This window comes from Mustela nigripes, chromosome 2 (genome assembly GCF_022355385.1).
Source record: "Mustela nigripes isolate SB6536 chromosome 2, MUSNIG.SB6536, whole genome shotgun sequence".
Lineage (NCBI taxonomy): Eukaryota > Metazoa > Chordata > Mammalia > Carnivora > Mustelidae > Mustela > Mustela nigripes.
In genome coordinates this window covers 1,333,240-1,346,360 of record NC_081558.1, presented here as the reverse complement: position 1 = coordinate 1,346,360, position 13,121 = coordinate 1,333,240, and positions in this window count along the sequence as shown.

Here is a 13,121-nt window from a genome sequence, read left to right as displayed (position 1 = left end):
CGGCCGGGGGCCGGCGTTCCCGCGAGATCGCGGTCGAATCCTGGACGTGAGGCTGAGGACGCTGTCGCCGGCGGGCTGTGGGTGGGCCTCGTCCAATCAGGGGACGGTCTTACGAGGGCAGAATCGGTTCCCTCCAGGGAGGGACCTCGGGCTGCACCAGCGGCTCTTCCTGGGGTCCCGCCTGGAGATGTCCGACCGGACGGCCACGCTCCCCTGGCCCGGGCCCTGCGGCGAAAGTGCGCCGCAGCCGTACCGTGTCTACACAGCGCCGCGTGTGCGTCCGCGTGTGCGCGGCGTCTCTGCACGCGCGTCGGCTCACAGGTGTTCTGCCCATGGGGCTGTGGCACGGCGGCCCGTGTGCGTGTGGACACACGCGGCCCGTGGGTTCTGCTTGCGTGGGGCGGCCTCGCGCGTGGCCTGTGGTCACTGCCCGCGGGGAGCCAGCCGCCGGCCTTCGCAGTCCCTCCCCGGGGTGTCGCAGCCCCGGGAGGGCGGCGGGGCGTCCGCGCTGCCCGGGTGAGGGCCTGACGGCGGGGACCCGCTCCGGGTCGCGCGGGTGGGAGGTGGAGTCCCGCGGCAGTGCCCACGCCCCCAAGCGTGCGCCTTCCCGGCGGTGGGGACAGGACGTGAAAGACCCCCCCGCAGACGAGGCAGGGTCCGAAAGCCAGGGCGGTGGCTTCCACTTGCGGGAGCTCGAGACCGCCGCGCCCTGACCAAGGCGTTAGGAGTCAGGGCAGTGGTTAGCTCAGGTCACCCGTGCTTCACCTGTGGAAGAGGATCCGTCGAGCACTTGTCGTGTCCTGTCCGTAAAAAGCTTTCTGGGGACAGGTCCCCCGGTTGCTGTGCACCGGGGGCCTGGCGGGTAAAGGAAGAAGCAGGAGAGTGAGGGGCCCAGACGGTCACCTGGGGACAGGGAAGGAGGGCTCCGAAGAGGGACAGACGCCCCCATGGGTCACGCAGCCAGCCAGCCTGGTCTTTGTGAGCTGAGGACAGCCGGAGACAGGGTTAGGGTCCCCAGCCTGAGGAGCCGGAAGCCCGGAGCCGCCCCACTCCTCCCAGACAGGAGAGCCTGTCCACCAGCTCTGGCTGCTGGCAGTTTCCATCCCAGAGGGCACAGAGGCAGCCAAAGCTCGGGCCTCAGGACACCCGCCCCCTCCCCGTCTCCCCCTCCCTCCTCCTGCAGCCCTTCCCCCATCCCCCACCTGTCCTCTCCCCTCTGCGGAGAGACCCCAAGGGACTTCTCAGACCCTGGCTGGGGCAGCCAGCCGGAGAGTGGCTACAGACAGCTGCTTCCCATCCGTCCCCTCGCCTGCCTGTCCCCCACCATCTGAGGGATGTCAAGACGGGCCCTGGAGGAGGGTGACCTTGGCCCCGGGCCCTCAGCATGTGCCTTCCCTACTTGGAATACGCTTCCTGAGACACCTCCCTCTAGCTCCCTCTGTCATCAGTGTTGTTCCCGGCTCACTTCCTCCAGACCCTTCCTGGACTGCACAGACAAGGTGGGGCCCCAGAGTCTGCTTTACGCACGCCATGGACCCACAGAATTCCAGTCCTGGCTCACCCTTCCCTGCCGGGTTTGTCCCTCAACCTCGGCCGGCTTCCTCCTGAGAGCAGCTGATGCCAGCGGGCCCTGCCTCAGGAGGTTTGAGAGGGTCAAGTCAGTTCGCATCGAAAGTGCTAGAATGGTGCCTGCTACATAGAACTTATTTGCCACCGGCAACGCTGCTGGTAGTGTTAGGGTGGTTTGTGGGGTGACCTACGGTCCGGTTTGCCCAGGACTGTCCTGGTCTTGGCTCTGGAAACCCAGGGAATCCCTCTGTTCTGGACACACAGGGATGGTTGGTCACCCTATTTAGGATTTATCTGCCATCCCCATGCAGCCGGAAGGAGATCTCCTGGCACCTGCCTGCCTTGCTGCTAACGCTTCAGTCATCCACTCAACGCCTTCATTCAGCAAGTGTTGTGTAAGCATCTACGACCCAGCAGGTCCCCTTCCCGGAGCGGGGGACATAGCAGCCAGGACGGTGGATGGAAATCCACGTCCTCGGAGAGCTGACATTCCAGGAAGGGCAAGGAACAGTAAGCCGGTAAGATGTCATTGTCATTTATTATGCAGGAAGGGCGTCCGGGACACGGGAGATGGCTCAAGTAAGCCAAGGAGAGGGAGCGGGGCAGCTTTAGATGCAGGCCGTGAACCGAAAGGGGACCACGGCTGTCACCGCAAGCTATCCTGCCCCTCGGGGACACCGGGCCATGTCTGGGGACATCTGTGTTTGTCACAGCTAGGGGTGAGGCCGGCATTGAGGGGGTGGGGCCAGGGATGCTGATCAGCCCTCAGAGCGCCCAGAAGACGCCCACAGAGAACGACCCCGCCCAGTGTCCACAGCGCCGAGGGGCAGAGACCGTGCTCCAACATTATTCTCTGACAAGCTCCCCCAGAATCCTGCAAGGACAGGGACTCCGTCGCAGCCACTTGTCACCCTCAGAGGTGACGCGGAGTGAGGCAGGGCTGAGACAAGTCTTGGGGATGAAATTACAAGCGTGTATCCCCATCCACCGGGCACTCAGAGCTGGGGGCGGGGGCTGTCCCCTGCACACTCTGGCCTCTCTCACCCACCTTGTGCAGCTGGCTCTTTCCAGAGTCACCTCTGGTCCCTGCCCTGGGTCGAGTGGACCCTGAGAACAAGGACTTGGGGGCAGGCGGACGGTTCGAGAGGTGCAGAGAGCAGCACGGGAGGAGGAGAGGAGGCAGGAGGAGACGGGTGTGCTGACCCCGGCGGCCTCGGTGGGACCAACCCCATCCCAGAGACTGGGCACATGCAAACACATACCTTGGCAGAGCCCACCCAGGGTGTCCAAGGAGTGGGGTTACTTGTGCACGAGCTCCTGCTATCGGGGGAGGCGTGGCGGGGCGTGTGGACTCCCCGGCGCTGGAGCCCACCGCAGTCCTCGACGTGCAGACGCTGGCTGTTTGAGTCTCCAAACGGGCGGGTCCAAGCAGAGTCGAGTCCTGTCCCATGCTCTCCCGTGGCTCTAAATCCTTGTGGAGCCTTCAGAGGGCGCCCGGCACTTTCGTCTTCGGCTCCGGAGTGAACCGCCTGCAGACAAGCCACCCCCCGCTCGGGGACCAGCAGCAACTCTTCACTGTGCTGAGATGCTTGAGATACCAACATCATAAAGACCAGAGGAGGCTGAGGCCTGCCTAAATCAAGGGACGACACTATTATCTTTGTAAAAGTGCTTAATTTTAGTAGTTAAGGTTTACCAAAAAAGTAGGGTCGCCTGGGTGGCTCCGTGGATTAGGCCTCTGCCTCTGGCTCAGGTCATGGTCTCAGGGTCCTGGGATCGAGCCCCGCATTGGGCTCTCTGCTCCGCGGGGCGCCTGCTTCCTCCTCTCTCTCTGCCTGCCTCTCTGCCTGCTTGTGATTTCTGTCAAATAAATAAATCTTTAAAAAAAAAAGATTTACCAAAAAGGTTGCAAAGACGGTACAGAATGTTCCCATGCGCCCCACCCCGGACCCAGTCCCTACCACCATTTTTCACGTGATCCGTTCGTGTGGCCTCTTGGCTACAGCGAAGGAGCCAACCTCAACACATTATCACGAACCGACGTCCAGGCTTCATTTGCATTTCTTTCATTCTTCCCTAACTCTGTTGTTTCTGTCCCGGTGTTCTCTGGACTGTGATGGTTTTGGTACCTTTAAGATTTTGAGGAGGACTCCTCAGGCAGTTTGTTAATTTGTTTTTCTGATGTTTTTCTTATGATTGCTACGGGGTTACGGGGCTTGGGGGAGGAAGACCCAGAGATAAACGCCGTTGTCACCAGACGACGGGGAGGACACGTCGCGCCGGCAGGATGTGGGACCGAGCCGGTAACTCATCACCTGACGATACTACTGTCCTTTAAACCATGGTGCACCTTTTCCTCCCCCAAGTAACCAAAAGTAAAGAGACTGACAACATCTCATGTTGGTGAGGACGGGGGTCCCTCGAACTCGCGTGGGCTGAGGCTGGTAGCAGGGACTGTGTGCGTGGGTCTCACAGACTCAGCGGTCCGGGAAGGGCAACGAAGCGACACCAGAGAAATTTAATCAAGTTTCCTTCCTTCCTACCTTCTTTTTTTTTTTATTTTTTTATTTTTTTTTTATTTACTTGACAGAGATCACAAGCAGGCAGAGAGGCAGGCAGAGAGAGAGGAGGAGGCTCCCCGCCGAGCAGAGAGCCCGACGCGGGGCTCGGTCCCAGGACCCCGGGAGCAGCCCCGAGCCCAGAGCAGCGGCGCCCCCCCACGGAGCCCCCGGGCGCCCCCTTTCCTACCTTCTTTCCTCCCTTTTCTTTCCGGAGAGCAGTTTCTTCTCTATTTGGGAGCTTTCTGTTTCTTTTCTGCTTCACTAAGCTCTTCCCTCTAATTCCTATGTAGCTGGCGAGCGAGGTCCTTTCCAGGGTTCGGGGTCGTGACTCAGCGACCCGGCCTGAGCGCGCCGGTCCACGGCTCCGCCCTGCCCGCGCACGAAGGGCTCTTCCTTCCGAACTGCAGTTGTCGGACGTGCAAAGCCCCGAGAATGAGCAGATGCTGTTGGGGCGGGATACGGTTGTCGCTGAGGGCTGAGGCCTCGTCTAAGAAGGGCCTGGATGTGTTTTAGGTCGTGCTCTGGAGGGGGGTTACTTGGAGATGGAGGTGAAGAGCTGCTGGCGGAGAAGCGACTGGGCCGGTCCCTTGAGATGAGTGCACGTATGTCCTTTTGCATGTGGCGCTCTCTCACGGTAGAAGAAGAAAGGGGGGGCGCCTGGGCGGCTCAGCGGGTTAAACTGCTGCCTTCCACTCGGGTCATGATCTCAGGGTCCTCGGATCGAGCCCCGCATCGGGCTCTCTGCTCAGCGGGGACCTGCTTCCCTCTCTCTCTCTATGCCTGCCTCTCTGTCTACTTGTGATTTCTCTCTGCCAAATAAATAAATAAATAAAATCTTTAAAAGAAGAAGAAGAAAAGAAAGGGGGAAAATATAAATAAATAATTTTTAAAAAGAAGAAAGAATAGAATAGAATAAATTAAGAAAAGAGAATAAATTTATTTTTTTTAAAGATTTTATTTATTTATTTATTTGAGAGAGAGACGGTGAGAGAGAGCATGAGCGAGGAGAAGGTCAGAGAGAGAAGCAGACTCCCCGTGGAGCTGGGAGCCCGATGCGGGACTCGATCCCGGGACTCCGGGATCATGATCTGAGCCGAAGGCAGTTGTCCAACCAACTGAGCCACTCAGGCGTCCCAAGAAAAGAGAATAAATTTAAAAAATAGAATGAAACCAGGTCTGGGCTGGTGGGAATATAAAATGGGGCCGCTGCTGTGGGTAACTGCTTTAGAAGACCTCAAAAAATTAAACATACAGGTGCTGTGTGACCCAGCAATTTCATTCCTAGGTCTACACTCAAAAACTGGAGAACTGATATTTGCACACCTGTGTCCACAGCATTACTAAAGATACCCAAAAGGTAGAAACAACCCAAGTATCCATTGGTGGTTGAAGAGACAAGCAAAATGTGGTCCACCCATAGGATAGGACATTGCTCAGCCTCAGAAAGGAAAGAAATCCTGAAACCTGCTGCAGCATAGATAGACTTTGAAGACCTTGGGCTTGGAAATAAGCCAGAAGGACCCATCCCAGGGGACTCCCAGGAAGGCCCCAGAGGAGTCCCCTCCGCACAGAGACAGACAGGAGAGGGTGGGAGCTGGGGCTGGGGCAGGGGTGGGGAGTCCGTGCTTCATGGGGACAGAGTCTCCGTGTGGGGAGATGGAAAGTTCTGGAGACGGGGGGTGGGGGTGGTCACACAGCAGTGTGAGTGTGCTCCATGCCCTGAGGGGTGCACTTGGAAATGGCTAACACAGGCACCAAACTTACAGCGGTGAGCATTTCATAATGTATATAATTTTTCAAATCACAAGCACCCCTGAAATTAACATTATGTTGTATTAACTATGCTGCAAGAAAAAAATAACAATCGCAATCGTTTACAATTTTTGCGTGCGCTTTAACCACCATTTTTTCTTAAAATGGTAGCAACTATATAATCATAACGACTGGCTTTGCAGACAAGGGTAGGCTCCTGCCCCAGAAACATGGAACCCTCGGAGAGTCCTCTTCCTGCATTCTTGCTGTGTCGTTTGCTTTGTCCTGGGGTCAGTGAGATCATTCTTGGCAAGACTGGAGAGACAGTTGCACCTGTGCTGCAGGGGAGGATTGCAAATCCGTATGCCAAGTTGAAGGTCCTTCCAAACTGTGGAAAGACATCCTCGTGGAGAAAGATGTGCGTGACACGTTGTATTAAAAGGAGCAAGGTCCGTACATAAGCGTGCTTGCATACAAGTGGGCTCTTTCTGGCTCACAAGAAACATGTTGCAGTGGTTGTAGCTGGGAGGGACGAGCAGTAGATTGTTGGAGTCTCTCCTACAGTGGGAGATCCCCTCGTGCATACACATCCACACTCCCTGCCCCGTGCGTTTGCAGGGTCTCCTGGTAGAGCTGTCGAAACGCATCCCTGCTCCCTTCCCAAGAGGCTTAACAATATGTATCATTTACCCACTGCTGTGTAACCAGCCACTTCCAGAACTCTGTGGCTTCAAAGATCAAGGAGTTCACACCTTGCTCTTTAGTCAGCGATTGGGACTGAACTCAGCCGGACAGTTCTTCTGCTGGTCCTGCCTGCGGTTTTTCACATACGAATATCATTCAGTGCGTCGGCCGGAGGCTGGTTGGTCTAAAGGGCTTCAGCTGGGGGCGGGGGCTCGCCTCTACTCTCTGGTCTTGTCCTCCAGTAGACCAGCCTCATGGTGTTCTAATGTCAGTAAGAGCATAAGAACCGAAGCTCCCAGGGCTGCCTGGCTGGCTCAGTTGATTGGGCATCCGGCTCTTGGTTTTGGCTCAGGTTATGATCTCAGGGTCGTGAGATCAAGCCCTGCATCGGGCTCTGTGCTCAGTGAGGAATCTACTTCAGACTCTCTCTCTGCCTCTGCCCTGCCCCTCGAGTAAAATAATAAATAAATATCATAAAAGAAAACAAGAATGGAAGTTTCCAGACCTCTTGAAGGTCTTTTGGGAGGCTTTAAGGACCCACACTTTCTCTTAGGAAGGGTGGGCATGGGGCGCCTGCGTGGCTCCGTCGTTTAAGAATCTGCCTTCGGCTCAGGTTATGATCCCGGGGTCCTGGGGTCGAACCCCGCCTTGGGCTCCCTGCTTGGCAAGAAGCCTACTTCTGCCTCTGCCCCACACCCCATTCATGGTCTGTCTCTCTCAAATAAATAAGTAAAATCTTAAAAAAAAAAAAAAAAAAGGAAGATTGGTTCAGGACGGGGTCTAATGCAGCCTTATCGCTTATTTTTGTAAATAAAGTTTTATTGAAACCCAACCACATGCATCCATTAACATGTCATCCACGACTGCTTTCCCCCCACCACGCTGCACAGTTGGGCTGTGATCGCAGAGCCAACACATTTACTCCCTGGTCCTTTACAGAAAGCATCCCAGCCCCTGATACGAGACGACAGAGCACAGGCCTCTTGGAATCAGCTGCCTTGCCGTGCCTACCATGCTTGCAGGGGGCTGGGGCAAGGCACGTGACACGAACCTCCCCGACATTCTCCTGCTGGATTGGGCCCCTCTCTGGGGTTTTCTGACCCCCTGATTAAGCTTACAGGAGCTCAAAGTGCAACACGCAGTGGATTGCCTCTCTGTCCTTCACCCCACACAGAATCCCAGACCCTCCCGCCCCCCAGCCCCACGTCTCCACAACACGAGTATTTTCTCCCAGTGGAAATGGAGCTCGTGACCATTTCAACTACACTGATGGCTTCTATGCCACCCCTGCAGGGCCCACAAATAGGAATTTTTTGTCATGGGGAAGTCCAACAAGCACAGAAGAACATCTGATCGCCAGATGCTCTGGGAAATCTCAGTGGATTCACCAGATCTCCCCCCAGCAGGAAGTGGTGGTGCCTCCAGCTCTTGGGGCCCACTTTAAAGTCTCGGGAGTGACCGCAGTGACAGCAGAGAGCTGAGAAACCACCGCTCCTTCTGCGCCAGGCTGCAGGCCACCATCTCCTCTGAAGCCCAGGCTTTCCTGAGTTTCCTGCAATGATACTTTTGAGCAACTCAACCAATCATTTCTAATTATTGAGCACCGAATGTATGCCTGGGCTAAGCCAAGCACTTGGTCCACACAATCTCACTTGGTCCTGCATGGACGCCAGGAGGGATGTTCTTTCTGTACCGTTTCTTGTGGCTGCTGTGCCCAAGTACGACAGATGAAAACAACACAAATTTACTCTCGTCCGTGCATCGTCGCTCCGGAGCAGCCTGACTCCTACACTGGGCTTCGTTCACTCCGTTCCGGAGCCTCTAGGGGAGGATTCATTTCCTCGCCTTTTGCAGCTTCGAGAAGCTGCCTGCCTTCCTAGGTCGTGGTCCTTCTTCCGTCCTCAGCGCCAGCGGCATCTCAAGCTGCCGCCTCCCCAACCATCCTCCACTGCTAAGGAGCCTCGGGTCCCTCCAGACAATTGAGGATAAACTCCTCATTTTAAGGTCAGCTCGTTCAAACTTCAGTTCCATCTACAACCTTAATTCCCTTTTGCCACGTGACCCAACATAGCCGTTAAGTTTCCAGTGATTAGGAGGTGGACATCTCTGAGGGGCTTCTACCTACCTACCATACTCTACCAACATCCCATTTTGCAGGTGAAAAAAAGCACCCAGGCGTAGATGGGCTCAGCGATGATCTGAGTCGCAGGCAGCCAGTGCGTGGTTAAGCTGAGTTGATCTAACTCCCGACCCCAGCCTGTTAGCCAGTGCTGTCCGAGGGGAGCCGCAGGCAGAGGGAGAAGCAGGCTCCCCGCTGAGCAGGGAGCCCGATGAGGGGCTCGATCCCAGAAGCCCGGGATCATGACCTGCGCTGGAGGCAGACATTTAACTGATTGAGCCACGCAGGCGCCCCTGAATATAGGCTTTAGAAAAGCAAGAACCCAGTCTCTCACTAAGAGAAATAGGTGGGTGGTGCCCCACCACCACCACAATAAAGTCCCTGGAGTGTGAGGTTACATCCCTTTCATCTCCTTTGACCAGGCTGCTGGATCTTACGCCCCCACCCCCGCAGCCCTGCCCTTCCTCACACACACCTGCAGGATCAGGACTGCCGCCTTTCTCCAGGCAGCTCAGAGCTCTCCGTGGTACTGAAACCGCCCCCCATACCCGCCCCCCCTCCCCCCCCCCCCACCCCTTGTCTTTCACCGCCAGGGGTCTGGGTCTCTGGTGTCCTAACTCTGGCTATGTTTTGCAGTCTACACCCCAGGACTCCTTTTTCCCCCGCGTCAGGTCCTCATGGGCCTCAAGTTGGTGGGGAGTTCTAGGGCAGCCCAAGAGCTTAGAGCTTTCCTGGAATCTCTAAATTTCACATTTGGAGAGACCCAATGGGCGTGCGGTAAGCAGATCTTTGATTGAAGAAAGCCCTCCCTTTAGGGACATCTCTCTTAGGAATTATGCGAAGTCACTCCTGGACAACCTCAAGTGTCCAATTTGGTCTTCAAATTATACCAGTTGTTCTGAGCATGCTGATTAAACACACAGGACGAATAAAACAAAAAAGAAACTCTTCTGGTTTTGTTTTGTTTTGACCACGTGGCAGCCTCCAGAAGCCTCTGGTCTGGCTCTTGGAGTCTGTTGTTGTTGTTGTTAATTGTGGAAAAATACGTGTAACATCAAATTTACCATTTTTAAGTGTATGTTTTCGTGGCGTTAAGTACATTCACAATGTTGTGTAACCATCACCACCCTCTATCCCCAAAACTTTCCATCTTCCCAAGTTGAAATTCTGTCCCCATTGAACACTTAGCTCCCCTTCCACTCCCCCCCCCCAGCCCCCCAGCCCTCCAGCTCCCACCATCTACTTCCTGTCTCCAGGATGTTCCAGATTCTTTGCCATTTTTATGTTCCAGGATCCCACCCAGGGGACTGCATGGTATTTAGTGGTCATTTCTCCTCGAGCTCCTCTTGGCTGGGACAGTTTCTCAGATTTCTCATTCTTCATGACCTTGACAGTTTTGAAAAGTGCTGATCAGACGTGTTATAGAATGTTTCTCAACTGGGGCTTGTCTGGTGTTCTTCTTATGGCTAGACTGGAGTTATGGGTTTTAGGGAAGAAGATCCCAGAGGTGAGGGGTCATCCCATATCAAGGGTCCATGCTACCAATAGGACATCACTACTGATCTTCACTTGGTTGCGGTGTTCATGTCAGGTGTCTCCACTATAAACCACTCCCTACTACACCCTTTCCATCCTGTCTCCATCCAAGCAATGGTTATGTATAGCTCACATTTTTTAAAAAAGATTTTTATTTATTCAACAGAGAGAGACACAGCAAGAGAGGGAACACAAGCAGGGGGAGTGGGAGAGGGAGAAGCATGCTTCCCGCCGAGCAGAGAGCCTGACACGGAGCTCAATCCCAGAATCCCGGGACCATGACCTGAGCTGAAGGCAGATGCTTAACGACTGAGCCCCCCAGACGCCCCTATATAGTTCACATTTATAAGTTGGAAGTTATGCTCCCCCTCCTTGAGGGTTGAGTATTTATGGGAATGGTTTCTTAATTTTTCTGCCTGGGAGGTCTACCTATTTACAACAATATGGAGTCATAGATATTTATTTTATATTTGGGGTTTAATCTAATATTGCTTTATTTCACTGCAAAAAACTGTTTCAGCTTTGGGCACTGGGAGCCCTTTCAGCTGGCTTCTGAGTCCTGCTGATTTAACTCCATCTTTGCAGTGGGTTATTTTTAAACTTTTTAAAAAAGATTTTATTTATTTATTTGATAGAGATCTCAAGTAGGAGGAGAGGCAGGCAGAGAGAGAGAGATAGAGAGAGGAGAAAGCAGGCTCCCTGCTGAGCAGAGCGCCCAATTTGGGGCTCGATCCCAGGACTCTGGGACTGTGACTTGAGCCTAAGGCAGACACCTAACGACTGAGCCACCCAGGCACCTGGAATAAACAAAATCTTTTAAAAAAACAAAAACAAAAAGAGTGTGGGAAAACATTGTTCTCTAAAATCATAGACTTTCAGAATCTTTGCTTGTTTCAGTCTCATTTGTGGGAATGCCTATTGCTCTCGTCTGCAGGGTCTGAACCCTCTAGGTCACCCTGACCCAGAGAAGTAGTCTGGATTTCCCATCCAGGTGTGGGCCCTCTAGGCTGCCTAGACACATTTCACATGACAGTTTCCAAGGAAACAAGACCCTGCATCTGCGTCTTAGCCCAAGCTCAAGGCCGACCCCTTGGCGCATTAGCTCTGTCTAGCTTTGAGCCCATCCAACTCCGCTTCGTGTAAGTACTGGATAAACTCTACTCTTCCCTCAAATCCTTCCACGTTCCCTTTTCCCCCTTCTTTGGCGAGACGCTCCATACATCCTCTATTACGCGGCCTCCTGCCGTGGCACGTTAACAAACCTAACTTTCTGGGACCACCGTGGTGTCCCTGGATGTCATTTCCAGGCGGGCTGTAGGCAGTGAAGGGGATGGTGGTGGGGCGAGGGTTATTTCTGAAGCAGCGAGGGAAGCTGGGATTAGCCGCTGCTAATGCGGGATGAGCCGTCCAGGGGCCCCGCGGTGGCAGCACGAGCGTGACGAGGTCAGCACGAGCGTGACGAGGTCAGCGTTCACACTTCCGCCGGACGCTGTGATCATCAGACAGAAAAGAGACGTAGTTCAACTGTCCTGCTCGTGGGAGGGAAGCCGGGAAGGATCTTGCGGGGCCGTGGGGCTGCTCTACGCGCGGGAGCCACGGGGCCGGGGCGCGCCTCCCCGCTTCAGCCCCCACGCGGGGCCCGAAGTCCGCGGGAAGCTCTCCCCCTCCGTCACGCCCCCTCCCCCCGGGCCCCGTCTGCGGCGAGGCTCTCAGACCCAACAACTACACCTACTGGGCTCCCGGTTAGACTTGAACTCAGGTAACGAGCGAGTAAATGTTGCGACGTCTGCCCCAAAGAGCTAAAGGGACATGCCGATAACCGGACAGAATTCACCCTTCACCGGAAATTCCAACTGAACCCGCAGTCCTGTATCTTAAGTGGGACCCGCCCCCCCAAACCCAAACCCAAACCCCCGCCAGACACAGAGCAGCCTTTCGGGGAAAAGGCCCCCGCGTCTTCCAGCAGCCTGAGCAGCCATCTTTATCGTCATGTGATGCTGTCATGTGACCGTCCTCCACCGGGATTGGCTCCGTAGCCAAAGCCCGCCCTCTGCGGTTGGGGAGCAGCCTATCAGGTGGGTGGGAGTTCTGGCCAATAGGGCCTTCGGACGGTGACTCAATGGCCCAATCAGAGCTTCGGTCCGTGGGATTATTTCGGCCTGGGGACACCTGGATGAGAATGTGAGTTCAAATCCTGCCTCCGGGGCGCCTGGGTGGCTCAGTGGGTTAAGCTGCTGCCTTCGGCTGGGGTCATGATCTCGGGGTCCTGGGATCAAGTCCCACATCAGGCTCTCTGCTCAGCGGGGAGCCTGCTTCCTCCTCTCTCTCTGCTTGCCTCTCTGCCTACTTGTGATCTCTCTCTGTCAAATAAATACATAAAATCTTAAAAAAAAAAAAAAAAAAATCCTGCCTCCGGCCCATGGCCGCTGTCTGTGTTAGGAAGGAGGATCATCAGCCTCTGATTTTTTAAAAAAGATTTCTTTCTTTCTTTATCTACTCACTTACTTATTTGAGAGGGGGGGGGCAGGAGCGGCAGGCAGAGGGGGAGGGGGAAGCAGGCTCCCCGCTGAGCAGGGAGCCCCACGCGGGGCGCGATCGCAGGACCCTGAGACCATGACCCCAGCCAAAGGCAGAGGCTTCCCGGGCTGAGCCCCCGGGCGCCCCGCCTCTGATACGTGTGTGGACCCCGGGTGGGCATGGACGGACCCCGGTGGGCATGGACGGACCCCGGTGGGCATGGACCGACCGCGGGTGGGCATGGACGGACCCCGGGTGGGCATGGACGGGCCGCGGGTGGGCATGGACGGACCCCGGTGGGCATGGACCGACCGCGGGTGGGCATGGACGGACCCCGGTGGGCATGGACGGGCCGCGGGTGGGCATGGACGGACCCCGGTGGG